The sequence below is a fragment of the Oryctolagus cuniculus genome, chromosome 3 (assembly GCF_964237555.1).
Source record: "Oryctolagus cuniculus chromosome 3, mOryCun1.1, whole genome shotgun sequence".
NCBI lineage: Eukaryota > Metazoa > Chordata > Mammalia > Lagomorpha > Leporidae > Oryctolagus > Oryctolagus cuniculus.
The window spans coordinates 104,903,639-104,931,605 of NC_091434.1; positions in this window are offsets into that span (position 1 = coordinate 104,903,639).

Sequence of the window (27,967 nt, forward strand, 5' to 3'; positions counted from 1 at the left end):
CACACATAGAATCTTACAAGTAGATGAGACTAAATTAAAAAATAAACATTAAAAAGTAAAATAACAATATCCTGAGTAAAACCAAATCTGATTATATTTTATAAATGCTTTTGGAAAGAGTGCTTTAGGTGAAATGATTTTAAGATTTCATTTTCACCCTTTTGGTTTGGGGGCAGCAGATTTCAATGTGGTGAGAATAGCTTTTAATAAACAGAGAAAGGCAGAGGTCCAATAGGAGATATTATGTCACATACACATATGCCTATTTCTTCTTATTTAAAACACAATAAGTATTTCCACATAGCTATTAAAGGTTGTGCCATAAATACCAACAAGAGACCACTAATTATTCCCTTTAACCACAGGGAATTATAGGGCTGAGAAATATTAAAATATCCAGTAATTGGAATTTTCACTGGCATCTTTTTTATGACCTCAGAATTTATGCTTAAAGATAACATTCACAAAAATCCATCTAAAATTTTAGAATGAATAAAATAATTTAAATTCTATGACCTCATTTAATACCTGTTCAACCTGGCATGGCCAGCAATACCAGCATACTACTAAAACCTAATCGTTGGTATATATAGTCATAGTACATGGGTATATGAGTATTAGCACTTAGTTCTCTCCCAAAGGTACACTACTGTGGTTGCCATCTCAGTGATGAATGCACTTTTCCATAGCACAGATTTCAAGGAAAGAACAGTAGTGATGCCCAGATCCATTTACAGAAAGGCCTGGATCTGTGGTCAGTGCAACAGTCTGCTTAGCACTGCAACAATATTCAAACCACATGTGCGTGTGAAGCCCAACTGTGGGTCAAATAACAGCATTCCAGCAACACAAGCTTCCATTTCTCTGCATGAACTAATAAGCTCACACACATTGATCTACATGATTTCATAGACTCTAACAAACTTGTACAGTTGTGTCCTACCTTGCTCTGATAGATGCCTCTGGTTTAGGAACGTTGTATTTTCTTTTTCTTTTCCTTAAGATTTATTTTTTTATTTTGTCAGAGCTGCGCCGATCTGAAGCCGGGAGCCAAGGAGCTTCATCCAGGTCTTCCACATGGGGGCAAGGGCCCAAGGACTTGGGCCATTTTCTGTTGCTTTCTCAGGCCATAGAAGAGAGCTGGATCGTAAGTGGAGTGGCCTGTACTTGAACCAGTGCCCATATGGGATGCCAGCACTGCAGTTGGTGGCTTTACCCACTATGCTATGGCACTGGCCCCAGAATGAATATATACATATATATATATATATACATATACATATATTAAAGACTTATTTTATTTATTTGAAAGACAGAGTTACATAGAGAGGTAGAGACAGAGCGAGAGGTCTTCCATCCACTGGTTCACTCTCCAGATGGCCGCAACTGCCGGAGCTGCACCTATCTGAAGCCAGGAGCCTGGAGCTTCTTCCAGGTCTCCCATGTGGGTGCAGCGCCCAAGGACTTGAGCCATCTTCTACTGCTATCCAAGGACATAACAGAGAGCTGGATGGAAGTGGAGCAGCCCCCAGAATATATTATGTTAAGTCACAAAGTTTGGGCTTTAGTTCCCTTAATGGAAAAATGACTTGATATTAATACCTGCTTTTCTTATCTCATGTAATTAGATTTGATAACAGGAAAAGTCTACCAGTATAAGATGATCTTCATAAGTTTGCTGCTGGATTCCCCAGCCTCCTAACCCTAATCCAATTTTTGGGTGCTGCTGTCAAATGGGGAGTTATTTCAGTGCCCCTAGATGCTGCTCCACTCTGATATTTCATCTGATGGGTTTCACGCCATAACCAACACATTGGGTTTCAACAGTCATGCAATTGCCACCTCACTCCCAAGCATGGCTCTGAGACTGTTTTATGTCCAACAGCACATCATCTCAGATGTAAAAGAACCTCACTTCTCCCATTCCCCTCATTGGGAAGATAAAGGGCTTAAGTAAGGCTGTCATTTAGATCAGCAAGGAAACCAGCTGACACCACAGAGTATATTCCTTTTCCTAGGATTTCCAGGCTACCACTGATACCTGCATACCCACAGGCATAATTCAGGGAGTGATTATTGTGTACATTCATACTATATGAGTGCATGGATGTTACTAGCTGACTCTCTCCTTCTGGTACTCCCTATGGTTGCCATGATGATCTAAAACATCTCCAAATTGTTTTTAGCTCTGAAATTCCAGGATTTTTTACCAGGTCCTGGCGATACTAGCAGAAGGGGTTGGGGGGCCCATGAGACAGTTGGAATAGTACAACCAAATTGAAGAGAGGATGAATTTTCCTTAAGCTTTTAAGTCAGTATATTCAGTTATCAGATCAACTGCAGAATGATGGCTGGATCTCTCCTGGCCCAGCTACTTCTTTGGACACCTTCAGAAGGTTACTTGTGCCAGAGACTCTGATCTAATTCATCTACACATACATACACACGAGAACAATGAAGTTCAGATATTAGTTGAGCTTGACAGTTACCAAATATATTTTGATTGATGTGGAATCCTATTTTGCATCCTACCACCTACCAAAGGTATGATTTTTCTACTTCATATATTCTTTTTTTTTTTTTTTTTTTTTTTTTGGACAGGCAGAGTGGACAGTGAGAGAGAGAGACAGAGAGAAAGGTCTTCCTTTTCCATTGGTTCACCCTCCAATGGCCGCCGCGGTTGGCGCGCTGCGGCCGGCGCACTGCACTGATCCAATGGCAGGAGCCAGGTGCTTCTCCTGGTCTCCCATGGGGTGCAGGGCCCAAGCACTTGGGCCATCCTCCACTGCAATCCCTGGCCACAGCAGAGAGCTGGCCTGGAAGAGGGGCAACCGGGACAGAATCCGGCACCCCGACCGGGACTAGAACCCGGTGTGCTGGCGCCGCAGGAGGAGGATTAGCCTATTGAGCCGCGGCGCCGGCACTTCATATATTCTATCATCAAAGAATACATGACCTATAATTTTCAGAGAATGACAATCCTGTGACGTTTCCATGTTTTTCTCCTATATGTGTGGCCTCATCCATGTACTTATTTTGTAGTAATAACAACATTTTATCCATTATAGGACTACTTTGTCAATACTTTAAGAACTTTGGATTTGATTTTTAAAATTTTGAATGTAAATACTGACACATATTATTTTTCTTTCAAATAAAAAATAAGAGATAACTAGGTAGTACATGCAAGAGTTTTTCTTTGTTTTGTTTCAAGGTGCTAAAGATTACATAGACAATATATCTAAAATACTTATGCTCCTCAGATTTTTTAAAATTTATTTGCTTTTCTTATTTGAGAGGCAGGAATACAGAGAGAGATAAAGGAGGCAAGTAGAGAGTCCATCCATGGGTTCATTCCCACAATGCCCACATTTGCTGAGGTTTGGCCAGGCTGAAGCCAGGAACTAGGAACTCAAGCCAGCAGAGACCCAAATAATTGAACCATTCATCTGCTGCCTCCCAGGGTGCACATTGATAGGAAGCTGGAATTCAGGAGCTGAGTCAGGACTCAAATTCAGACACTCTGACAAGGGATGCAGGTTTCCCAATTGGCATCTTAACCATTTGGTCAAATATAGCTCCTATAAGAGTTTTTTGTCATCATCTTCCTCCTCCTTCTTTTTCTTCCTCTTCTTCTTTGGAGAGTAGGCTAGAGAGGAAACACACCCATCCACTGGTTTACTGTCCAAATGCTCATAATGCACAAGGTTGGGCCAAGCCAAAGCTCTGCACCTGGAACTCAGTCTAGGTCTCCCACCCAGATGGCATGGAACCAATCATATGAACTATCTCTACTGTCTCCTAGGAGCTGAATTAGCTGGAAACTGGTATCAGGAACTGGAGCCTGAAATTGAATTTGGGTACCCCAAGGATGTGGATGTTTTAATCAGCATCTTAACTGCTAGTCCAAATGCTCATTTCTAATGGTTTTAATAGTCACAAGTATTATTCCCTAGTTGTCATCATTACTTGTGCTATTATCAACTGAAGACTTGCATCAGAAGTGGCACCAGTTACCTAGATGGGCTTTCTCCTGACATCTTGGGAGTCACACATTAATACTGTAGGAAATGCATTCCATGCTCTCTGAAATAACATTTTCAGTGAAATAGAAGCAGAGGCATTGGGAAGCTTCAGAAAAAAATGTTTTCATGTGTTACAAGAGATATGTATTTTCTTCTATTACCATTTGTTGATACTATTTTCATCAATAAATGTCTTCATTTGGTGGCAAAATCTAGTAAGAAAATCCTTTTTATGTCATAGTGAGAACAACCTTGATGTAACTCCCTGGCTTTGAATTATAATGTATGTCATCAGTAATGCAAGTTGTTATAATTTACTTCTGACATTAAGATGTTGCTTTAGGGCAGATTGTTGCAAATGTATCCTATTCACTTTCTTGCCTTCTAAATGCCCTTCATGTTTCAGTAAAACAATCCAATCAAAACTAAAGACCAAAAACACTGTAAAACAAATCAAGCATATAAACGGTTCCAAAGAATTCTGTTATATTTTAGCCCTTTAGCCAGAGGCGCTTAACTTTCTTAAGCTGTATATAGTAGTTTAACTTAGCACACTGGCCAGAGAAAATGTCATCATGGATATTGTTTTCAGCCAGGTCTGAAGGACTGCAAGTAAAGACCTGGAGGAAACTGGAATTATTTGTAGGATGGAAGTCACCCTAACTGAAGCACTCAAAGATCACGTCCAAGGTGAATTAACCATGTTCCTTTCCCTTGTGCCGGCTTGGTCCAGCACCCCTGTGACTGTCACCTCACACTGGAAGCAGCAAGCAAAAGACCAGTAAGACAGAATGATTGCTTGCGATGCCATAATAATTAATTTAAAGCTATCAAAGGGATGTCCACCTGCAGAGTCTCTAGAATAAAGGTTTGTATTTTTGCTGCTGAGAAAGATAAACAAGAGTTCTGGAGCAAGATATTAATTCTTGTTAGGGCAGGACAGCCAGATGTACTTTGCAATAATCTCAGCCACCAATGGGGGAAGTAGTGAAAAAAACTGCTTCTTTGGTGATGCCTTCTATTCTATGATCTAAGGGGGGGTTCACTATTATAAACTAAAATAACTTTCAAGTAAATGGGAGAGAAAAAATGAAAGAATGTATGTAGGCATATATAGTTTTTCACATTATGAAATGACCTCAGAGTCTGGGTCCTTTTAAGTTACCTCTGACCTGTGGGGAGCAATCCGGACTGGACTGAGTTACTGGAATTAAGACTTATTCTATGCATCTGCTCTCCCACAATATGGCGCTGGGAGAGAAGAAAACAGCTTCTACGCAGCTGCCTCTTGCCAACTTGAGTGATGACCTCCAGGAGCTGATCCTGCTCCTGATTGGAGGAGAACAGCGTACTCGGCGTGTGGGCAGCCGAGTTGGGATTGGCGGAGGAGGACTATAAAGGAGGAGAGAGACGGCATGCACCGGGAACATCTAAGAGGAACATCTAAGGGGAACACCTGTGCAGCCCCCAGAGAGCCGGCCGGCGGTGTGCCGCTCCCCCGCGGAAGTGGGGAATGTGGCAGGGGGAACCGCCCTTCCACGGAGGTGGAAGGGATAGTAGCCAACCCGGGAAGAACCAGCAGCAAACCCGGGGAGGGCCGAGCAGACGAAAGAACAGCGCAGGGTCCTGTGTCGTTCCTCCACGAAGAGGGGGAGCGACATAATGGTGCCGTGACTCGGATAGGAAACTTAGGAGGGAAGAAACGGGAAGAAGTGGAAAATACCGGAGAGAGAGACTAGCAAAGAGCCTAGGGGAAAGCCGGACGAGAAAGGTGCCGGAAGAAGCTATTGAAAGCCTAGGCATAGACTTGGATACGGACTGTGGGAAAGAAGTTAGGATTGAAAGCGAAAGTGAAAGCTTTCATAGACTCGGATGCGGACTATGGCGGGGAAGCTAGGAGATTGAAAGCGAAAGTGAAACCTGGAGGAGGCTTGGACTCGGATACGGACTGTGGGGAGTAGCCAGGAGAAATGAGAGGAATATTGTTGGAAGAAAACTTAAGGAAACATACCGGGTAGAGAAAAATGTTAGGGAGGATGAAGCCGCGAGTGCAGGCCGAGGCGGAGACATAAGCCACCTTGGAATTCTTCAAGTCACCCCGGGGAGCAAGAGGCGAAGATCTGGAACCAGAGGCAGAGACGTGGGCCGCCAGGTTGAAATTCGCCAGGTTAGTCCGGGGAACTTGGACTGAATGCCGGTGGTGGCGGAAACATTCGCGGAAGCCGCCGCGTGCAGAGAGAGCACGGGGCATGAATAGATAGGGAAAGCGGGGCTGGCGCGAGGCCGTGGGGCTGGCGCGAGGCCGTGGTGCGGGCGCGAAGTGCGTGGAGACCGCGGAGCGTGCGCGCAGAGCCGGGAACCCGCCGGCGGGGCGAGGCGCCGGGAAGCCTCGCAGAGCCGTGAAGCTGCCGCGGGGCGAGGTGCCGAGAAGCAGCCTCGGGGCGGGCGCCGCCGGGAAGCCGCAGGGATAAGAGAAACAGAAGTTTAGAAGTAAAATGAGAGAAATAGGAATGCTGGAAGATAGAAGTAAAATGGGAGAAATAGGAATGCCCGGAGATAGAGAAATAGAGAAATAGAAAGGCCTCCCCACAACATGGCAATGAGAGAGCTTGGATTCGGTCTGCCTGATTAGTGAGGCGATGAGCACCTGCGGGCGGCTAGCAGCTTATGCGCCGCAGGTCACTGGAGACAGGCACAAATTAACATCAATAAGGCCTCCCCACAATTACTGCAATGAGAAGGCTTGGATTCGGTCTGCCTGATTAAGGCAGTAAGCACCAGCAGGCAGCTCGACCAGAGTATGAGCTGCAGGTCACCGAAGATAGGCAAGAACCAACACTAATAAGTCTCCCCCACAATACGGCAATGAGAAGGCTTGGATTCGGTTTGCCTGATTGTTAGGGCTTGTAAGCCCCTGCAGGCAGAGCAGAGCATGCGCTGCAGGGCACCAAACACAGGCACGCATCAGCGCCTAAAAACCTCCTCACAACATGGCGAAGAGAGGACCCGGATTCGGTTTGCCTGATTGATAGGACTTGTAAGAACCTGTGGCAACTCTAGCAAGCAGAGCAGAGTGTGTGCCGCGGGACACTGAAGACAGGCGCGTATCAACGCCAAAAAATAAAAAGAAAGGGGGATCTGTGGGGAGCAACCCGGACTGGACTGAGTTACTGGAATTAAGACTTATTCTATGCATCTGCTCTCCCACAATATGGCGCTGGGAGAGAAGAAAACAGCTTCTACGCAGCTGCCTCTTGCCAACTTGAGTGATGACCTCCAGGAGCTGATCCTGCTCCTGATTGGAGGAGAACAGCGTACTCGGCGTGTGGGCAGCCGAGTTGGGATTGGCGGAGGAGGACTATAAAGGAGGAGAGAGACGGCATGCACCAGGAACATCTAAGAGGAACATCTAAGGGGAACACCTGTGCAGCCCCCAGAGAGCCGGCCGGCGGTGTGCCGCTCCCCCGCGGAAGTGGGGAATGTGGCAGGGGGAACCGCCCTTCCACGGAGGTGGAAGGGATAGTAGCCAACCCGGGAAGAACCAGCAGCAAACCCGGGGAGGGCCGAGCAGACAGAAAGAACAGCGCAGGGTCCTGTGTTGCTCCTCCACGAAGAGGGGGAGCGACACTGACCCAGTTTTTTATTATTCTGTTACATAATATCTATCAAGAATTTGCCCAGTGCAAATTATAATATTCTAGTAGCTACTAGAAATATACCAGTGATCAGTGATTGAAATAGATGCAGTCCTTGAATGTGTGGAGTTAACATTTGATATACAGCACACAGATAATAAATAAGTAAACAAACAATATGTTTCTGATAAACACTATCAAGTAACAAACAGGCTGATATAATTCAGAGACTGAACTAAATGTTGTTATTTTATACCATCAGTATGACTTCCCTAGAGAAGTGATATGTGAACTGAGATGTAAATAGCCCAAGATGTTTGAGCAAAAGCAAAGCGTTTCGGAGCATGTACAGAAACATAAGGAGGTGATGACATTGGCTTACACACACACAAACACGCACACACACACACAAAACATGCTGTAGTAGTTGGTGCCAGGCATAAATGCCAAAATGAAACAAGAGAAAGGCCGCAGCAGAGAATGTAGGGGCTTTTAGGCTGTGCAAAGAAGCATGGATTCTATTTTTCAGGCAGTGGGACATTGTTGAGGATTTTGAGGGTGATGGCATTGCTTTAAGTACGTTTAAAAGAGGTCACTCTGGCTAGTTTTGAGTGGTAGTGTGAATGAGGGACAAAAGTGGAAAGAGAAAGAGCAGGAACTGATTGCAATGAAAGAAAGAGATGGTGTTGTCATGGGTTGGGATGGTAGCAGTGGAAATGGGAAATGGGGTATAGATCTGAGTGTACATCCAATTCACAGAATGCACAAAATTCACAGAAACTGCTGGTGGTTTATGGTAAACAGAATTCTAAATTGCCCCCTAAGATTTTTGTTCCCTGATATAAAAAAAATGCCCTTTCTTAAAAAGATTTTATTAATTTGAGAGGATGAGATATAAAAAGAAAGAGGGAGAGACAGAGAGAAAGGTCTTCCATCCACTGGTTCACTTCCTAAATGGCTGTAATGGCTGGAGCTGTGCTGATCCAAAGCCAGGAGCTACGAGCTTCCTCTGGGTCCCCCACATGGGTTAAGGAGCCCAAGCACTTGGTCATCTACTGCTTTCCAGGGCCATAGCAGAGATATGGATTGGAAGAGGAGTGGCCAGGACTAGAACCGGTGCCCATATGGGATTCTGTTGCCACAAGTGGAAGCTTAGCCCATCATGGTGCAGCATTGGCCCCATATATGCCCTTTATAATCTCCTATCCTTGAGTATGAAGAAGACATGTGACTATGATGTGACATGAGTTCCTTGTGCTGAACATGATTTCCTCACAGCACACTGGAGTGGAATTTTTCTGCCAGCTTTGAAGAGATAGCTGCCATGTTGTAGGAAGGACCCATGAATCGCCTTGAGATGTTTGTGTCAACCTCCAACTGATAGAGAAGCTTAGCCAGACCACCAAAGGATCTGAATTCTACCAAAACCCTGAAGGAGCTGTGGAAAGAACCCCAGGCTTCAGGTTAGATCACAGCCCAGCAAACATCTTGATTACAGCATGTGACATTCTAAGCTGCTAACCAGTGCCTTGACCCCTGATCCAAGTAGAATGATAGATAAGGCATTTGTGTTGTTTTAATCTGCTATCTTTGTGATAGCTTTTTATGCAGTGGGACAAAACTAAAATATCATTATAATGAAGAAGACAAAAGAAAATTTTAAAACAAGGAGGAATTCAAGATTTTTGGCTTGCTTCTTAAATATCATATCCCACCAAGAGGAACAGACTCCCTTGAAAAATAGCTGACTTGAGAATTAAAAGAGGATGAACAAAATTTGCCATTCTTTAATTCTGTCCATTATTTTGTTACAGAAAGGAAGGAATTACTAAAAGGACAAGAGGATGGGTAAAGGAGAATTGGGCCAGATTGAATGAAACCCCTACTGGCCAATTCTAACACTACTGAAGTTCAAAAGCAATAGTGAAGTATAGGATTATAATTATTAAAAGAAGAAACAATTTGTAAATTCATTCCATATGAATAAACGAGGAAATAAATAAACCAAAGAGAAGGGCAAGTTCTCTCTTGGAGTAGAATTCTAACTAAAACATCTCAAAGAGTTACAGATACAGAAATCTCACATGTGGTGTTTATCACTGTCATGATTGATTCAGGTGGGAGGTGTAAGAGTCATGAACAGAACTCGTAAGCACAAGCTGCAGACTACAAAGATGGCCTGACATCTGTGACAACATGCACTTGTTGCTTCTCACTTTGAGTCTCTCAGAAGTCAGGGGCCTTCTACCTGGCCATGGAGTCAAAGAAATTTAAAAGGGAATGATTGCGCTTGACGGCCACATGCCAGTGAGGCACTTCAGTAGCTGAGTGACCATGTGTGGGAGCTGCACCACAGCTGCTGCTTCATTTCCCTTCTCTAGGTTACCCAGCAGAATCTCCTCTCTGGCCCGGTTAAGCTGGAATATTCTAGAAAATGTAGTCCAGTGTAACCAAATTGAAATACTACAACGTCATCATGATTAGGGTATAGGTTTGGACTTAGTGTATCTTCCCATAGAATGCTTATCCTACCCAAGGAGAAAATGGTGACTTGAAGGTTGAGAAGCCCAGTAGTCACCAGCCTGATGAGGATCATCGTCATGAGCCTCCTGATACCCTGAGGAGTGTACTGCTTCAGTTCTGTGGTCATCCTAGGAAGACTATACCACCCTGTCTGGACCTGAGGAAACCCCAAGCCGCCCCATGTAAGGAACATCCCCTAGAATGATCCATCTATACTCTAAAACCAATAGTTATATAAAAGGCATGGAAAGGCTGAGAATTGTTCCAGATTAAAGGAGACTAATGAGACATCAGAACGGCATGCAAACGACTGAGCTTGGGTGATACGTGGCACCAACAGAGGAGATTTGGAGAAATGTGAATGGAGCCAAAGTGTGGGTTGTAGTGATGCATCATTGTAGAGTCTCTCTTTTAGATGATTCCTTGGTGCTTGTGTTGCAGACTATCCTTGTTTTCAGAAATTACATGTAGGAATATTTAAGAAGGAAGGGGTATCATATCTGCAACTTTTCCATGTGTTGTTCAGAAAAGCAATAACAATAATGGAATACATGTTGTATATGTTTACAAAGAGAGACATGGGACGAATATAGTAAAAATGAACAATTGGGGATCCTAGGTAAAGGAGAATCAAGAGTTATTTATGCTGTTCTTATAAATATACTCTGCTTAAAACTGCTACAAAATAATTATAAAAAGTAGAGTGAATGGGAATTGATAATGAATAGGAAGAGGACAATAAATATTAGCAAGCATTTTCAAACATTTCTGTGAATTGAGAATCTGGACCCACTGAAAAGTGGGTCAAGACTGGTAAGATTTGGTGTGTCAAAGAAGGACTTTTTAAAAAGATGGTTTGATAGATTGTGTTTGTGTATTGATGAGAATGATACAAGGAATAGAAGTGGGCTCAGAAAGTAATTTCACGAGCAAAATCTTTGAGAAGGATCAAAGCCATGATGTCCATAAGACAAATAGGTAGATGGTCTCTGAGAGAAGCAGGGATGTTTGCTCTTTAAAACTGAAAGGAAGTAGTGAAAAGATATGGACTCTACTAGTTTTTAACTGAAGATGAAATACCTTCAAAAGCTGAAATGTCACTAGCCCTAATGCAAAGAATTAATCAGGAAAAACTATAAAGTAAAAATGAATTCTAGTTAATTTAAAAATCAAACCTATATGGATCCATGTCTAAGACTTTTAATTTATTCTGAGAAAGCTAAAACATGCAAGTGTATAAATCATGTCCTTCCATCTGATCTACAAACTCCTGGAGAATTTCATGCCTGGTCCAAGAAAGAAGCAAAATAGATAGTATGATGGAGATCCACACACTGTTCTTGGTCATTCATTCTCTGGCAATGAGATAATTTATGAGTTGTGCCAATAAACTTGAATTGTATACCAAGAAAACATGCACAAAGGCCTATATGAGAAAGCAAGCCTGTCCCAAATCTTAGGCAATTTGAGAACAAGACAGGTCAAATTATTCAAAGGTTTGTTGACTTACAATGCTGGATCCATTCTTGATTTTTCAGAAAGCTGAAATAATGTGTGTGACTAAAATAAGAGTTTGTAGGGAATTACACTTCAATGTCTCTTGTGCCTAATTCTTTAGACTTTATCAAAAGTTGTGATGGAATCCTGATCTTTTCCACAAGCATCTGACATGTAGTATGTGAAATGACTAGTATACAGGAATCAATTAGTATTATTTTTTTCACCAAATCATGGAATTTTATAGAAGTCCACAAAATTGAGGTGGGCGTTTGTAGCATAATAGATAAAGCTGTGGCCTGCGACACCCACATCCCATATGGGTGCCAGTTCATGTCCTGGCTGCTACACTTCCAATCCAGCTCTAAGCTAATGGCATGGGAAAAGCAGTGGAAAAGCCAGATGGGGACCCAGATGAAGCTCTCGACTCTTGGTTTCAGCCAGGCTCAGTGCTGGCTGTTGTGGCCATCTGCGGAGTGAACCATAGATGGAAGATCTCTCTATGTCTCTCCCTCTCTCTCTTTAACTCTGACTTTCAAAATAAATAAATAAATCTTAAAAAAAAAGTCCACGATATTATCCTTCCAAAGAATTTATGAATTTCCCAATGTTTCTTCCCTATTTTAATCAATTTTTTGTATTTATGTTTCAGTTTCTATATATGCACTTCTGTGTATTCTGTTGATATTCTGTTTACAGATTTTTTGCTAATAAAATGAGGTGCTTCAACTTATTTCAAGTTTGTATGTAACATTACCTCCACTTGCCTTGTGAATTACACAGAGGTGATTCCAATGGCCTTTAGTTTCAATCTCAGCTGCATCAGTTGCTACATCCTTGACCTTGGAAAACACACACATATCTTCTCTAGCCTGAATTTTCCCAAATGTAAAATGCAAGCAAGTTTGCATCCTGTGATGCATTTAATGGGTGTGCATCTTCTATAACACAACTTCCCCCTGGAGTTCCACTAAGAATTTTAATTCTTCTCCTGGGATTTCACTATGTAATTAGTTTAAATCATGTGTTTAAATGTATTGAAGCTTACTGTTAAAGCAGGAAGAAGTAAACTCTTAGGAAAGCATGCACTCTTTGGAATTACCCAGTCAGTCCGGATTTCTCAAGGATTTTTCTAGTTATAATGATATTTAGTAAATTGTTAAGGGCTGGTCTTAGGACTTAATTCAGGATAAGATGAACCTGTGCTGTGGTGCTATACATTGGGAGACTATGTAGACTAAGTAATAACATAAACGTGTAGTTCAAGGAGAAGTTTCTAACAGAGTGTTCTCTGTGAGCCTTGACTCTTCATTATTGTTGTTACTTGTTCCCAATCATTTATTTTACTAAAAATCACACTATTTTTCTATAACCCACACAAATAATACATTTCATTTGGACAACAGAGTTTGGAAACTGAAAAAAAATATAAAATGTTCGTCCTTGAAAAATTTGACAAGGATACAGGGCTCCAAGTTAGGAAATGTCACTGAGCAACAACAGAACTCAGGTCTGGTTTCCTTCCTAATCCTTTCTAGTGCACTTCTTAGTACAGTTACTTTGCTTTATTCCGAGACTTCTTAGAACCTGGTGCTTAGGACAGCCCCTGCTTACCTTATTTGAATTTGTGATAAGCCCAGCTTAATGCTTAGAGCAAAAAGTCACTCAACTGACAATTCATTCATTTCCTGCTTCTTCCACTCAAATACATCCTGTCACTGACAGAAATGTATGTATGTTTCCTGTGCTTATCATTTCTTTCTTTAAAAAGGTTGCAAATATTCATTTTTGTTATTTCGACCCAGTGTTAGAGTCCCATTTTTGCTTTGCTAAGTTTTTCTAATTTAATAGTTAAGTAATTTAACTTTTAGCCCATTAATTTGATTACTGTTTCTTTGTGTTTCCATGGGGCTCTAGAGACTTTGCATTTTGTGAAAGCCTGCCTGCACCCAGGGTTAAACCACTCCCTCTACTATCTGCAGTATGGATAGAGGCATTTGTCTGTATTAGAAACCACTCTGTGGTTTGCATTATTATAACTTCTCTATTAATCACTAGAGAATTTCTGGGGCTTTCAAACATACCGAAGCAACTGCCTTGGAAAAACAGTGTAAATTCAAATGAGCATCAATAGCTGGCCTTGCAAACCCTATTAGGACCATGCTAATGACAGGCAATTGAAGCACAATGAGACCTGACATGGGTCTCCATTTTAAAACTGTTTGCCGAGTTTCTTAAAACTTAAAAAAAATCATTAAAATGGTCTGCAAGGCTACAAGATTCTAACGTAAACAAATGAAAGCTGATTCATAAAATTACTATTGATATGATCATATCATGGTTGTATTAAATTATTAATGGAGTAAGTGGGTTTAAAGACATTTCATTATTCACTCACTACTAACCTGACAGTTCTATTGCCTCCAAGTCAACTTCTGCTATGTGAGAACAACTTTGTGGTGTAGCCTCTAGCTTTTCCTCAAGTACCTGAGCTGTACTTGGTCATTCTGAAGTTGGAAGAGACTTGAAAAGATCTAGTGGCAACTTTCTGACTGGGAGTGATGCCTATAATCTTTGGAGATTTAGACAAGGGAAGACAAGGTATAACTTGTACCTACAGTGTCCACTGGACCATGGATGATTAATGATTTCAAGGAGAAAGGTGTCACAAAGTGATTATTTCCCCCTAGTCTGTCTTGGGATCTTCATGTTCGAATAGAACACACACAGCACATGGGAGGGAGTACTGCGTGAACCAAAATTACAAGATGGTTTATATGAAACTGATATAACTAATTAAAGTTTAGGTGAGCTGGAACTTTGCTATGTGTGCAAAATGATGCTGTCTCTTTAACTGTCTCTTTAACTCTTTAATGATTTGATACACCCACATTCCCAGGATGCTTCTGTCTTGTCTGGGACCAGAGTGCAAGTTAAGACCTCAGGCTTGCTTGCATATTCAATTAGGGTACCATCCCCTCCCTTATAAAAACAGGTGGAGGATAGGTGAGAGCTCTCTTCCTGCCATGGATCTTGGCTCGAGGTACTGCTCCTGTTTTTGGTCTTGCCACTGAGCACCGGTCTCGGATGGACCTTCCCAGCCACAGGTACCGTTTTCGGTTTTTCTTTTCCCTCATTTATGGGCAATTTTTGACCCACTCATGTTGGGTACTTCTCAGTCTGTGGGGCACTGAACACTCACAGATGAATGTACGTTTATTCTCTCATTGACAAATAAACTCTGTCCTATTTGTACATAATATCAGTCTATGTTTAATAGTAGTAGTTCCACCTCTGCAGGTGGGAAGAATATGGATTAAAAATTAACATATCCATTGCCCACATCAAAACTAGAAGAGCTTCATTTTCCATGTAGCTTGTCTAACGAAGCTTTTGGGGTTAGACTTCCTATGAATGGCCAGTAATCATTAAGGCCAAATTAATCCACAACTTAAATAAATGCTGACATTGAGTAGTTTCTAGATTTTTCTGGTTGTAAAAGTCTGGAAGAGTTCATGGAAGCATAGTTTTCTCATATATTTGATAGCCCTATTTTGCTAATTCCTAGTACTATCTTTAATCTTCCTTAATTTACCTTCTTGGTCAATTTAGCAACTTTCTGTTTCTTCATCTCTCTGTATTTATGAGGTTTTGTGAATTTAGTGTGTTGATGCTATATGATACTTTCGGAAATGTTGAGGATATACCAATGAGCCTGCCCCTGCCGAAATGCAAGTAGCACTCTCGTGAAGATAGCAAACAAGTAAACCAGTGATCACAACAGTGTGGTATGAGCAAGAGCGTTGGAGGTATGGGAGCACAAAAAAAGAAAAACAACCTCAATTCAGGAAGGTCAGAATGACTTTTCAGAGAGGTGCTGTATAAAACCAGACCTAAATACTTCCTAGATTTTTCAAATGAGCATTGAAGTAAGAACACAGGCATGTCTGCAAAATATACAAGATTGTTATTTCACACTTATTTTTCTTTTGCATTCATGTTTATTGGTTAGATTGAATTACCATATCCATTCATTTATCCTGGGAGATGGGAAGCACAGTTGATCTGTTTGCCACTTAATAACAGATTCCTCAAACTGAAATATGAGTCAAGACAGGAAAAATGTGTGTCAGCTTACATTCCAGATATGAAGAGTCTTTCTCTTAGTTTCCATTTCTTATAGTTCAAAAGTAGCTTGACGTGAGCAGGCTGGTTTAAATGAGATATTCTTAGGGTGTAGTAATATAAAGCATCAAACCATAATTTCCTATAATTGTCCCTTCTATTCTGTGCCTGATGATAGAGTAGAAAGAACTTTGACTCATTCCATTGGAACAGCAATTTATTTAAAATAATCAACTTTGGGCAAATTGCATAAACTCTGTAGACACTGTTTCTTTCATTCATAATATGCAAAAATGTAAATATTTGTATTGTAAGGAATTTTTGTAATTATGTTAGCTCTCAAAAACAGAAATGCAAGTAGTAAGTACTCAAAAAATTTTAATTATTAGTAGTAGCATTAGCATTATGTCATGAATATGTTTCAGAAGTATAGCCAAATTCTCTCCAGCCCTTTTTGATTATATGTCACAGAAGTTATGCAAAATAAAATAAAATTTAGTATATATATATATATATATATTAAACTTACCTAGACATTACATATATTTTGTACTCATATATTTCTTAGATTCAAAAACATACATTAAAAACCACATTGAAATTTAAATGGAAAAGTATCTGAGTTAACAGTGAGAGAGAGACAAAGGTCTTCCTACTTTTCTCTCTGTCTGTCTCTCTCACTGTCCACTCTGCCTGTCAAAAAAAAAAAAAAAAAAAAAGAAGAGAAAGGTCTTCCTTCCGTTGGTTCATTCCCCTAGTGGCCACCACACAGAGATTTACACAGAGAGCTGGCGCTGCGCTGATCCAAAGCCAGGAGCCAGGTGCTTCCTCCTGGTCTCCCATGCGGGTGCAGGGCCCAAGCACTTGGGCCATCCTCCACTGCCTTCCCGGGCCACAGCAGAGAGCTGGACTGGAAGAGGAGCAACTGGGACTAGGACCGGGGGTGCCAGTGCTGCAGGCAGAGGATCAGCCAGGTGAGCCATGGCGCCTGCCCAAAAGTTTGACTTTTTCTACATAGTTTCTTCTCTGATAGCAAACACTGGGCATGGAATGCTGAATTAATTGTGGGCCACAGTTTCCAAGCACCGACCACTGTACTGAAGGAATAGTTGCTAGTTATTTAAAAAGCACTTAGTATTGCCTAACCGATGGTCAGCGACTATCTGTGCAATGAATGAAAGAGTGAATAACTATATCTTTGGCTCTTAGAGTATGTTTATGTTGTATATTTCTTAAGTCTCATTCATACTACTTTGCAGTAGTGAGGTTGGGTAAACCCTGTTATTGCTCTTCCTTGGGCTGGATTTTTTTTTTTTAATTCTTTTCAAGAAATTAAGTAGAATGTTTAGGCCACCACATGACAGAGACAGCAGAAATGGGCCATGGAATGTTCACAGATGCTCTCCTCATTGTGGATAATGTCCAAATAAAGTTTGGATGTTACCAGCACTGCTGTCACTCCTCTGTCTGGTGGTGGTAAATGTAAGTCCATGTGAGGATACTGGGCTCCAGAGATGTGGGAGCCATTGGTGCATGGCCCCTGGTAATGGCGCTCTGCTGGTCTCTGCTCTTACAGCTAAGCCCAAGTCCCTCTAGACTAACTTTTCCAAAGGGAGGATGTTGTAAGCCTTTTTATTCCACCCCTGTAGCAAGATATTTGTGTGTGTGTGTGTGTGAGAGAGAGAGAGAGGCAATGAGACTGAGAGACACTCATTCTTCTTGGGGTAACTATGAGCATACCTTAAAGAAAAAGCACACTGACCTTGATTATCATATTTATTTCACCAACAATTTCACAATAAATTCCTTTTCTCTCTTGTCCTCAGAAGGAAAATAAAAAGCTTTATGGGAGGTGGCAGATTACTTCTGCACACTTTTCATCAGGGCCACATGTAGCTCCTCATCATTATAGTGACCTCTTCATTTTTAAAGAAGTTATCTGCCCACCATAGACCCTATATACATTAGAGGAAGGAGCGCAATAATCCTAGTGAAATCTGCCCCTCAGAACAGGGGAGCATGAGTATTACACAGCTGTCACTAATCTATAGTGAATACGTGCTCCTAGTGGATGAGATCAGCAAGGACGCCCTGCCTCTGCAGGTGGAGTCAGTTGTTTTGTCAGTAATACTCCCTTCACCTGGGCCGGCCCCGCGGCTCACTAGGCTAATCCTCCGCCTAGCGGCGCCGGCACACCGGGTTCTAGTCCCGGTCGGGGCGCCGGATTCTGTCCCGGTTGCCCCTCTTCCAGGCCAGCCCTCTGCTGTGGCCAGGGAGTGCAGTGGAGGATGGCCCAGGTGCTTGGGTCCTGCACCCCATGGGAGACCAGGAAAAGCACCTGGCTCCTGGCTCCTGCCATCAGATCAGCGCGGTGCGCCGGCCGCAGCGTGCCAGCTGCGGCGGCCATTGGAGGGTGAACCAACGGCAAAAGGAAGACCTTTCTCTCTGTCTCTCTCTCTCACTGAAAAAATAAAATAAAAATACTCCCTTCACCTGCTGTAACCACGCTTATGAGTTGTACTCCATGAGTATCTTTTTTTTTTAAAGATTTACACAGAGAGCAGGAGGCAGAGAGAGAGAGAGAGAGAGAGAGAGAGAGAGAGGGGTCTTCCATCTGCTGGGTTACTCCCCAGATGGCCGCAATGGTCAGAGCAGTACCAATCTGAAGCCAGGAGCCAGGAGCCAGGAGCCAGGAGCCAGGAGCCAGGAGCCAGGAGCTTCTTCTGGGTCTCCCACGTGGTTGCAGGGGCCCAAGGACTTGTGCCATCTTTTACTGCTTTCCCAGGCCATAAAGAAAGCTGGATTGGAAGTGGAGCAGCTGGGACTTGAACTGGCACCCATATGGGATGCTGGCGTTTCAGGCCAGGGTGTTAACCCACTGCATCGCAGCGCTGGCCCCCATGAGTATCTTCTCTGCAGTGCAGATCAGGTTCATGGCTTCTAGGGGAGGAGCAGTTTTTATAGCTTGATGTCTTTCACTGTATATCTGAGATTGTATGGGAGGATGTGTGTTGGGGGGAAGGCTGAAGAGTCTTATATTTGAACAAAAGCTATTGTTGGCATGTCAGGTCAGGGCTTCTTCGGAAAGAAAGTTCTCTCAGGGAGCCAGCATTGTGGTGCAAGTGGGGTAAGCTGCTTTTTGCAACACTAGAATCCCAAATGGTAGTACCGGTTCGAATCCTGGATGCTCTGCTTCAATCCAGCGTACTGCTAATGTGCCTGGGAAGACAGCAGAAAATGGCCCAAAACCTGGGCTATTGCCAACCATGTGGGAGACCGAGATGGAGTTTCTGGCTCCTATCCTTGGAATGGTCCTGAATCTGCCATTGCAGTCATTTGGGGGATGAACCAGCAGATGAATGATTCTGTCTCTCTCTCTCTCTCTGTGTCACTCTACATTTCAAGTAAATACATACTTCTATAATAAAAAGAATTCCTTTAGACACTTCCTAGAATTTCCAACTGTGGTGGTTAATTTTAGATGTCACGTTGACTACATTGCAGAAACCTGGTAAAGCATTTATTGAGAGTGAATCTCTGAGGGTGGTTCCAGGGTTAGTGTGGGAGTGTACTAGGTGGGAAAGATCTTCCCTCAAAGTGGGCAGGTATCATCCAGTCAGCCAGGGACCTGGGGAGAGTAAATATAGAAAGTGAATTGGTGTATTCCCTGAGATTTGCATTGATTGTTTTGCTTCTGCCTTGACTATCAGAATCCCAGGCTTTCCAGGGTTTGGATGCCAGGAATCCTCGGGACTCTCAGGCTTTCTGCCTTGGACTGAGGGTCACTCTGCCAGCTTCCCTGGCTCTGAAGCATTTTAGCTGGAACAGAGCCACACTTTTAGCCACCAGGATCCCCAGTCTACAGTGATTCTTCACCTGCCATAAAGACATGAACTAAGGCCCATGATAAATCTCCTCTTATATCAGAGTACTTTAAAGAGCTAGTGGACAAATGGAATTAGAAGCCATTTATTGGCCGGCACTGCGGCTTACTTGGCTAATCCTCCACCTGCGGCACGGGCACCCCGGGTTCTAGTCATGGTTGGGGCGCCGAATTCTGTCCCGGTTGCTCCTCTTCCAGTCCAGCTCTCTGCTGTGGCCCAGGAAGGCAGTGGAGGATGGCCCAGGTGTTTGGGCTCCTGCCACCCGCATGGGAGACCAGGAAGAAGTGCCTGGCTTCTGACGGCACAGTGCGCTGGCCGTAGCGACCACTTGGGGGGTGAACGAATGGAAGGAAGACCTTTCTCTCTGTCTTTCTCTCTCTCACTAACTCTGCCTGTCAAAAAAAAAATAATAATAATAAAGCCGTTTATTTTGGTACAGAAAGAACCTGAGGTTCATGCATGTTTTTTTCTTTTCTTTTGTTTTTTTTTTAACTTTTATTTAATGAATATAAATTTCCAAAGTACAGAATATTGATTACAATGGCTTCCCCCCCATAATGTCCCTCCAACCCAAAACCCTCCCCTTATCCACTCCCTCTCCCCTTCCATTCATATCCAGATTCATTTTCGATTCTCTTTATATACAGAAGATCAGTTTAGCATATATTAAGTAAAGATTTCAACAGTTTGCTCCCACACAGAAACGTAAAGTGAAAAATACTGTTTGAGTACTAGTTATAGCATTAGATCTCAATGTACAGCACACTAAGGACAAAGATCCTACATGAGGAGTAAGTGTACAGTGACTCCTGTTGTTGACTTAACAAATTGACACTCTTGTTTATGGCATCAGTAATCACCCTAGGCTCTTGTATTGAGCTGCCAAGGCTATGGAAGCCCCCTGAGTTCACTGACTCTGATAATTTTTAGACGAGGCCATGGTCAACGTGGAAGTTCTCTCCTCCCTTCAGAGAAAGGTACCTCCTTCTTTGATGACCCATTCTTTCCACTGGGATCTCACTCGTGGAGATCTTTCATTTAGGTTTTTTTTTCCCCCAGAGTGTCTTGGCTTTCCATGCCTGAAATACTCTCATGGGCATTTCAGCCAGATCCGCATGCCTTAAGGGCTGATTCTGAGGCCAGAGTGCTATTAGGACATTTGCCATTCTATGGGTCTGCTGTGTATCTCACTTCCCATGTTGGATCATTCTCTCCCTTTTTGATTCTATCAGCCAGTATTTGCAGACACTATTCTTGTTTATGTGATCCCTTTGGTTCTTAGTCCTATCATTACAATCAATTGTGAACAGAAATTGATCACTGGGACTAGTGAGATGACATTGGTACATGCCACCTTGATGGGATTGAATTCGAATCCCCTGGTATGTTTCTAACTCTACTGTTTGAGGTAAGTCAGCTTGAGCATGTCCCGAATTGCACATCTCTTCCCTCTCTTATTCCCACTCTTATATTTAACAGCGACACTTTTCAGTTAAGTTTCAGCACTTAAGAATTGTGTATTGATTACAGTATTCAACCAAAAGTATTAAGTAGAACAAACAAAAAAAATACTAAGAGGGATAACATATTAAGCTGCTCATCAACAGTCAGGGTGAGGGCTGATCAAGTCACCATTTCTCATAATATTCATTTCACTTTAACAGGTTTCCTTTTTGGTGCTCAGTTAGTTGTCACCGATCAAGGAGAACAAGTGGTATTTGTCCCTTTGGGGTTGGCTTATTTCACTCAACATAATGTTTTCCAAATTCCTAACAGGGATTACTTTTCAGTTAAAATTTAAACACCTAAGAATAATTGTGTGTTAATTACAGAGTTCAACCAGTGGTACTAGAACAAAAAATATGCTAAAATGGATAAAGTATTACATTGTACATCAACCATCAGGACAGGAAGTCACCATGATGCCCCCAAATGAAAAAGACACCCCAATTCAAGATTATGAAGATGATGAGTTAGAAGAAATGCAAGAAGCAGATCTCAAAAAATTTTTAATTAATTATTAAGAAGTTCTCCAAAAACAAATTCTTGAACTACAGAAATCCTTAATGGACAAGATAAAAAATCTCTCTCGTGAAAATGAAATATTAAGGAGGAATCAAAATGAAACGAAACAACTACTACAACAGGAAACTGTGATAGTGACGAGAAATCATAATGAAGTGAAGAATTCAATAGATCAAATGAAAAACACAATAGAGAGCCTTACGAACAGAATGGGTGAAGCAGAAGAGAGAATATCGGACTTAGAAGACAGAGAACAGGAAAGGATACAGTCAGACCAAAGAAAAGAAGAAGAAATTAGAAATCTAAAACATATTGTCAGGAATCTGCAGGATACTATTAAAAAACCCAACATTCGGGTTCTAGGAGTTCCTGAAGGCGTGGAGAGGGAGAAAGGATTAGAAGGCCTTTTTTGTGAGATATTAGCAGAAAATTTCCCAGGTTTGGAGAAGGACAGAGAAATCCCAGTACTGGAAGCTCACGGAACCCCTAATAAACATGACCAAGAGATCCTCACCACGACACCTTGTAATTAAACTCTCCACAGTGAAACATAAAGAAAAGATCCTAAAATGTGCAAGAGAGAAACGTCCGATTACTCTCAGAGGATCTCCAATCAGACTCACAGCAGACTTCTCATCAGAAACCCTACAAGCTAGGAGGGAATGGCGAAATATAGCCCAGGTACTAAGAGAGAACAACTGAAAACCCAGAATATTATATCCTGCAAAGCTCTCATTTGTGAATGTAGGTGAAATAAAGACTTTTCATAGCAAACAGAAATTGAAAGAATTTGTTGCCACTCGTCCAGCCCTGCAAAAGATGCTTAAAGATGTGTTACACACAGAAACACAGAAACACGGTCATCAATATGAAAGAAGGTAAAGGAAGGAAAACTCACAGCAAAAGATCACAGGGAATTCAAAGCATATATTAGAACTTATCTTTGGCAAATGGCAGGGCAAAGTTACCACTTATCATTAGTCACATTGAACGTGAATGGCCTGAACTGTCCAGTTAAAAGACACAGATTGGCTGATTGGGTTAAGGAACAAAACCCATCTATTTGCTGCTTACAAGAAACACATGTTTCCAACAAAGATCCATACAGACTGAAAGTGAAAGGCTGGAAAAAGATATACCATGCCAACAGAAATGAAAAAAGAGCGGGCGTAGCCATCTTAATATTGGACAACATAAACTTTACCACAAAAACTGTTAAGAGAGACAAAGAGGGACACTATATAATGATTAAGGGATCAATACAACAAGAAGATATAACAATTATCAATGTATATGCACCTAACTACAGGGCACTGGTTTATCTAAAAGATTTGTTAAGGGACTTAAAGGGAGACTTAGACCCCAATACCATAGTACTGGGGGACTTCAATACTCCACTCTCAGAAATAGATCAACAGGACAGAAGCTCAACAAGGATACAGTAGATTTAAACGACACTATAGCCCAAATGGATGTAACAGATATTGAAGAGTTAAAATTGTATATGTGCGGGTGTAAAAAGTTAAGCTTAAGCTTACAGGTTTAAACCTTCCTGGTGCAGCTGTGAAAATAAGACAGAGTAAAGTAGCACCTTGACAGTAGGGACTCCATTTTGGAGCACTTGAGACTGCATTCTGGGAAAGCAACCCCCCCCCCCCACCGTGAGACTCTGGTCTGAAACTATGATCTCAAATAGTTGGACAATAGCAGTGCACTACATCACCCGTGGCAATGCACAAAACCCCCCTAGCATGATTGCTCAAGCTTAAAAGTAGAAAAGTTGTTACCTAGGCTAATAATGAAGATGTGATTTGTCTATGTCTTAAGATCATAATTGCTGATTGTAAGATTTTAGCAACCGCTTAGCAACCGTGTATTCTCTCCCTCCTCCCGATTTTGCAGTTTTTGCCTTTATAAACCCTATGCTGTAGTTCCTCACTGCTCCTCTGTCCTTGTCAGAGGTCCCCAACATGTTGGATCAATAAATTTAACCCTTTGCTGGTTGCATGAGAGAAAAAGTCTCCTGGAGTCGTTCCTTGGGCGGTGGGCTTTTTTGGACCCTAACAATATTTTTTTTCAAAATATGCATTTTTGTAAACTTTTTGATGACCCCTTGTATGGATTTCAAAATTTCCATTTCACCAAAATAGATTTCTCTTTTAATTCCATCTTCCAAACACTTTTGAAGTACCTTTGTATATCTACAAACATACTCTATTGGTTCTGTGCCTCTGAAGAAACCTGATACACCATCTTCTCATGTTGAGTCAATTTCCTGTACAAGTAACCAGCTTAAAGATCACATCTAAATCTTACCTGTAGGTGCTTGTCTTTTACTTCCTGGTCTGTGTGTGCTAGCCATTCTCTGAGCCTTAGATGAGTTAGGCAATTTCTTGAAATAATTCAAGCCACTAGGCTTGGCTAGCAAAGGCACCACCATCATTTTTTCTTTGTGTCCTCATTTATCTCATAACTAGAAAGACTACAAAACTTTGAAACAGTCCATTGAAATGCTTACATTTGGGCAAGAGAAGCCATCATTTTAGTCATCCCTTGCAGCAACAGTCTAATTTGATTATTTAGATGAATAATATCAATGTTATTATTAATAATAATGTTTAGATGGCCGAGGTTCAGCAGATGATTGATAAAAACTAACAGTGCAAACTCAAAAAGCCTAATGTTGAGTCCAGAAGAAACAGGTATTGAAAGTAAAAGATAACTTACGAAATTTTGAAACTAGCAAATTCATATGGATTTGAAATGAAAGAAGTCTGCAATAAAGGACATCAAATGAGAATAAAATGTAGTCTTTGAAAAATAAAAATATGATTGCTGAATGTAAAAATCCAATAAAAAGGTAGAAATAAATAAACAGAAGGAAATAATTCAGAATATAATCAGAGAAAAAAAAAACAGTTTGAAATTGTGATGCATGTAGCATGAGTTGTCAATAGACAGCACATTTTTAAAAGTTAATGTTTTGATTTTGACAGGTGAAACACCATCCTTTGAGTGCCCCTAGGTTTAAATATAGATATATCTTTTTTCTAATTGTTAAGTCATTTTACAAAATTTCAAATAAACAATAGAAACTCGTAATAATGCAAGTCTTACACTTTTTTTTTTAACTTTTATTTAATGAATAGAAATTTCCAAAGTACGACTTATGGATTACAATGGCTTCCCCCCCACACCGTCCCTCCCACCCACAACCCTCCCCTTTCCCACTCCCTCTACCCTTCCATTCACATCAAGATTCATTTTCGATTATCTTAATATACAGAAGATCAGCTTAGTATACATTAAGTAAGTATTTCAACAGTTTGCTCCCACACAGAAACATAAAGTGAAAAATAATAGATGATTTTTTTTAAATGATGATGAAATCAGATCAGACCTATTGTCATGTTTAATCCCAGTGAGAGTCAAGTTGGGAGTTGATAATTTCTTTTTTTTTTTTTTACAGAAGATCAGTTTAGTATGCATTAAGTAAAGATTTCAACAGTTTGCACCCCCATAGAAACACAAAGTGAAATATATTGTTTGAGTACTCGTTATAGCATTAAATCTCAATGCACAGCACATTAAGGACAGAGATCCTACATGAGGAGTAAGTGCACAGTGACTCCTGTTGTTGACTTTACCAATTGACACTCCTGTCTATGGCATCAGTAATCTCCCTATGCTCCAGTCATGAGTTTCCAAGGCTATGGAAGCCCTCTGAGTACATGCCACCTTGATGGGATTGAATTGGAATCCCCTGGTATGTTTCTAACTCTACCATTTGGGGCAAGTCAGCTTGAGCATGTCCCAAATTATACATCTCTTCCTTCTCTTATTCCCACTCTTATGTTTAACAGGGATCACATTTCAGTTAATTTTCAACACTTAAGAATAACTGTGTATTAATTACAGAATGAAACCAGTCATATTAAGTAGAACAGATAAAAAAAAAAAAACTACTAACAGGGATAATGTATTAAGTTGTTCATTAACAGTCAGGGCTATGCTGATCAAGTCACCATTTCCCATAGTGTCCATTTCACTTCAACAGGTTTACTTTTTGTTTTTCAGTCAGTTGTCACCGATCAGGGAGAACATATGGTATTTGTCCCTTTGGGACTGGCTTATTTCACTCAGCATGATGTGTTCCAGATTCCTCCATCTTGTTGCAAATGACTGGATTTCGTTTTTTCTTACTGCAGTATAGTATTCTAAAGAGTACATATCCCATAATTTCTTTATCCAGTCTACCGTTGATGGGCATTTAGGTTGGTTCCAGGTCTTAGCTATTGTGAATTGAGCTGCAATAAACATTAATGTGCAGACAGCTTTTTTGTTTGCCAATTGAATTTCCTTTGGGTAAATTCCAAGGAGTGAGATGGCTGGGTTGTATGGTAGGGTTATCTTCAGGTTTCTGAGGAATCTCCAGACTGACTTCCATAGTGGCTTAACCAGTTTGCATTCCCACCAACAGTGGGTTAGTGTCCCTTTTTCCCCACATCCTCGCCAGCATCTGTTGTTGGTAGATTTCTGCATGTGAGCCATTCTAACTGGGGTGAGGTGAAACCTCATTGTGGTTTTGATTGGCATTTCCCTGATTGCTAATGACCTTGAACATTTTCTCATGTGCCTGTTGGCCATTTGGATTTCCTCTTTTGAAAAATGTCTGTTGAGGTCCTTGGCCCATCTCTTAAGTGGGTTGTTGGTTTTGTTTTGTGGAGTTTCTTGATCTCTTTGTAGATTCTGGTTATTTGTTTTTTTAATTTGGGAAATCAATTTTATTTTTAAATTTTTTAAAAAATATTTATTTATTTATTTATTTGAAAGGCAGAGTTGCAAAGAGAGGAGATTCAGAGAGTGATCTTTCATCTGCTGGTTCACTCACTAAATGGCCGCAATGGCCAGGGCTGGGCTAGGATTAAGCCAGGAGCTTCATCCAAGTCTCCCATGTGGGTGGCAGGGGCCAAAATATTTGGACCATCTTCTGCTGCTTTTACAGGCACATTAGCAGAAAGCTGGATCAGAAGTGGAGCATTCGGACTCGAACCGGGATCCATATGGGATTCTGGCATCATAGGCCTTTGGGCAACTTAACCCATTGCACTACAATGCCAGCTCTGGGGAGCACAAAACACTGAACTATGATTAGAGAAGAAAATAAGTGCTGGTCATGCAGCTCTCTTAGATCAGTGCTAATTTTTTCTCACTCTCTGCAAGCTTCTGACATATGGCTCTCTTGAGATCCTTTCTTCCATTAAAGTCAACAGCTAGCCTCTTATCATTTGACCACATCCTGAGTTAGTATTCTAAACACTTCAGGAAAGTCTCAAAATTTGTCTCTAGAAAAGTCTCTAGTTAATTGTTTGCTATCCACCACACCTACTTTCGCTCAGTCCTTCATCAGCTCAGTCTGTAAACTCCATGTATATATTTCCCTCACAGTAACTTTTTGGCTGTGTATTCCTCTTTCCTTCTACCTACTCACCTAACACATTCTCAGTCTTAGTATTACTCAAGTGTCTGTCGCTTCAAGTCCTGTACCCAGTGGCTGGAGAAAAAACTTCCAAACAGTGTAGAATTAGTTATCAGTTTATTCCGGGAAATGCATTTTTCCAGTATGTTTCTTCTCACAATTCCCAAAATGATTTTGATATAAATTCTTTCTTTTCAAATTATCAGTACTTCCTCTCATCCATTCTCTCTCTAGATGGCCTTGCCCAATACTTCCCTGGTAAATGAAAATATCACCTCTCCAGTGAGTATATCATTTCTTTACTCCCCTTCCCAACTACTTAAAATTTTATTTCTGGTTGACGTATTTTAATGTGACATATTTATCAAGTGTAGTGTGATGTTTCCATACACATGTATGTTGGGTTATGATAAAATCAAGGTAATTAGCTTAGTCATCATTTGAGACATTTATCCTTTCTTCCTGGTGAGAATGTTCAAAATCCTAAACCTGGATTCTCTCGTGCCACCACAGCTCAGTAACAGCATTACCTACTGTCCAGGTCCTAGAACTTGGCTTTATTCATGGACTCATATCTGGCTTCTGATTCTTCTGTAAGTTCTGAAAGCTCAACCTTTAAAACATATCCAAGTAGGTCCAACTGTCATGATACTAACTTAAACGAAGGCAATAATCTTCCCGGAGGTGTCTCTGATGCAACACCTGCCTGTCCACTCACATCTGCTGAAGTAGATGCCTGGAAATGTACATCAGACCATGTCCCTCCGCATTCAC